Below are 3,621 nucleotides of genomic sequence, written 5' to 3'. Positions count from 1 at the left end.
ATAATGGGACAGCTCTCTTCCCATTTCCTCCCTGTGTTTACGATTTCCTAGTGAAAATAACAGTTTTAAAGAAGGAAAATATCTAACACCCAAAGAAATTGGTTCAAAACCACACTTAGTTTTCAAAGTTTATTCCTCGAAGAATAGTGACATTTTGCTTTGTTTTTCTTGTAGTTAGTTTTCACTGATTCACCCCAATCATGGGGACCTCGTGCACAAAAGAATAAAACACTGCCAAGCCCTGCCTCACTCTCAGTCCTTTGAGGATAAGAGTACTTTGATCCATAGGGTTTTCAGTGACTGATTCTGGAAGAGATCACCAGGCCTTTCTTCCTACTTTGTCTTAGTGTGGCCACTCCTCTGAAACTGATTCAGCATCATAGCAACACACAAGCTCCAATAAAAGGTGGATGATGATTGCACATGGGGTGCAATGTCCATGAACCACATCTCCTGCACTGAGGGTAAGAATTCTACCACTGAACCACCACTGCCTTCAAAACTAAATGTTACCTGAAAAGAAAAAAAAAAAAAAAAAGCAAAAAACTAATTATAATAACAGCACATTAAATGTCTTAGATGCCAACATGAATCTATTTTATAGTATCTTTTTTTTTGTCTATTGTGATTAAAATGTATTGATAGCAATTTTATTTATTTATTCATTAATTCATTAATGTTAATACATTAATTCAATGTCATTAATATGAATTCCATTAATTTATCTTCTACCTCATTCAATTAATGAGGTAATTTAGTTAATTAATCCAACAGATTAATTCATTAAATTTAGCATAGCTTAGAGGTAATTTTTTTATCAGTACTCAGTAACTGGAGAAGAAGTGAAGAGAGGATGATCAGAGAATATGAGGAGCGTTGTTCATGAAAATAATGAAGATGATAGGAGATCTAATTAAGGAGTGGAATGTAATGCACAAAAGGTCTAGGAATTCAACAGGTTGATCCATAAAAGCCAGATTTACAAGTTGGTCTGTAACAAGAAGACTGTCAGCTCCTGGAAGGAAAGTAAGTTGGGTAACAGAATCCAGAGCCATACCCCAAGGAAGGGAAACCACAGAAACCATAACTCAGGGGCTTGAAGCTACTGGATCCGTAGCTGATTAAGTAGTGGCTTCTGGATCCATAGCCTAGACAGCAGCTGTTTCTGGAGCCAAAGCCCAGAGATCCAGCGTAAGTCGTCAGGCATAGACTGCAGAGCCTGGATGTCCTTGGGCGGTAGCAAAGTCTGGCAGGGGATGGACATCACCTGGGACTTCTGGCAGCTGCTGGGCTCACAGAAGATCTCCTGAAAGCCCCTGTAGTGAGAGGATCCCAGCTGACAAGTGCTGGGAGAGTAGAAGTCAGTGCTGTAAAGCAGGTTCCTGGGGGAAGATGAGCCACAGGAGGGGATTGGATAGCTCAGGTAGCCACTGAAAGAGTGGGAAAAAAAAGTCCACATTTATAGGTCATTTTATTGTGCTGTTATGCCTTTAAGAAAATGAGTGACTCAAATGTGAGAAATGCTATGATAATCAAGTATTAAAATAATCCTACTATGGCCAGAAATACCTCTACTCTCCTCTCTTTTCCATTTGCCTCAGGATTAGCTGGAAGATGCTTAGGTGTGAGGGTGAGGACTAAGGTAAAGTCACCTCTTTTAGTTAAGAAGAATATGTTCTTGAGGACGTACCTAGAATCTGACTCTTTTTAAGAACATTGATGTTTTACACATAATAGTCTATTATTATACATTGCCTCTAAAATCCAATGAAACAAAAAAGGATGAGGGATGAGAAAAAACAGATATGAACCGTTGAACAAGATAGAAGGAAAAAAGAAACCTAGACAAGTGTTTAGAACCAAAATACATAAGAAAGACAATTTTAAATTTATTATTATTCACTTTTTATTGTAATTTGACTGAAGTTTACAGATCAAATTAATCAACACTTAATACATGTTTTGTTTTGTGACATTCAATGCAATCCCCATAATATAAATGTAACAACAGTTTCCATTTCCTCCCAGTGTTTCCTATTTTCACTTGTGTTTTTTTCCTATCCCTTCCTGCCTTCTAATTTGGATCCCTGGGCATAAATTGCTTGTTTTATCATGTATGCCTGATTGTTCTAAGAAGTGTGTACCTGTCTAGGGTAAATGTTCACCTTGTAGACTTGTTTATTGTTTGGCTAAAAAGTGAGACACTGTGGTGACTTCTGTTCTAGATTTTAAGGTGACTAAGAGTGATGGTCTTGGGAGTTCTATCAAATTCTGTCAAATCCAGAAAGCCTGGTCTTCTTTTTCATGATTTTGTATTTTGTTTCACATTTTCTACTACTCCTATCCAGGATCTTCTACTGTGATTCTTTTCAAAGCTGCTGATAAAGTTAGTTGGGTATCATCTAGTTCTGGTCTCAGTCCCAGAGGCTGTGATTTGAAAGGTCAATTAGTCCTTTTTTTTTAATTATTATTTTTAATTTTCTTTTCTCCTCTGTACTCTGAACATATAGAGACCATTAGTTGCATTTAGATCCCAACTCACAAACTTTTATGACCACATTTGCTACTCACCAAAGTAAGATGCAGAATATTGTCTTTGTGGAGTGTTTTATGCCAGATAACCTTGATGTCCCCAGAGAGTAAAGTCTTGAGCCTCCAGGTAAAGCAACTCGTTCCTTCAAGGTTCTTGGTTGTGCCTAAGGAGTTTTTGTAACTTTGATCCCTATATGCTCCACAATTCATGAATGTATTTGCAGTACACGTAAATACATATGTAGAAATATCCTTTTTCAAACTAATATATATTCATGCCTTCCCTTTGTTCGGCTTGCATGTCTATATATTCACTTGTATATTATTTTTATTACTATTATTGCAGGATTGTGTGTGCAATGGTATTTACCTTTGTTGCTTTTAATCTTGTTCTCCTCCCATTGTAAGAAGATTATTTTGAAACAGAATCAGAACAGAGATTAATATGTGGAAAAGGGAAATGATTCAGAGACACTTTTGAATGGAGGGGAAGAAACTAGTGACTCCATTGACTGTCCTTGAGTTTTTCCATGTATATGTCTTTCAAATACAAATGGCTTCAAAATCAGTATACTTTATGACTATATATATATATATATATATATATAAACTTTAACAATTTATTCAAGATTCTGCTCTCTTAAAACAGCTCCGAAAGAGAGAGCTTTTTGATTATTTTTCTTATCAGATCTCTCACATTTCTCTTCCTGATTTTGAGTAGCTTCTTTCCTTGCCCACTTCTAGGAGATTATTTTTCCATTGTGAAATATCTATATATCTTCCTTTCAGTGTCGTTCCCATGGCATGAAATCTAAATATCAAGTATTTACTAAAGGATTTTCTGCAGTTAAAGGAATATTTTCTTAGAAGGAATTTATGAATTGAAGGAGGACATACAGATTACTGAAATGTAAATGAAGTACATTGCACACCACACTAATAGAAATGGCTTGAAATTCCTACAATATAGGCAGAATTAAATAGTAGTAAATCAAGAATGCCCATTAAGTTCCCTTAAGAAATTACTAACGTAGTTTCTTATAAATCAGAAGGAAGGTTGGGCAATCTACTTCCATAGTGATACCGCCT

At 36.0% G+C, this 3,621-nt stretch overlaps 1 pseudogene; it reads right to left on the bottom strand.

Moving 5' to 3' along the window:
- Positions 1 to 951: 951 nt before the first annotated feature.
- Positions 952 to 1,459, bottom strand: LOC122149499 (annotated as a pseudogene).
- Between the last annotated feature and the right edge of the window lie 2,162 nt (positions 1,460 to 3,621).

The sequence above is a fragment of the Orycteropus afer genome, unplaced genomic scaffold, assembly GCF_000298275.1.
Source record: "Orycteropus afer afer isolate SDZICR_OR568_19922 unplaced genomic scaffold, OryAfe1.0 scaffold00108, whole genome shotgun sequence".
Taxonomy (NCBI): Eukaryota; Metazoa; Chordata; class Mammalia; order Tubulidentata; family Orycteropodidae; genus Orycteropus; species Orycteropus afer.
Note: the sequence above shows the minus strand (reverse complement) of the source record. Positions and strands in the feature narration are given on the sequence as shown.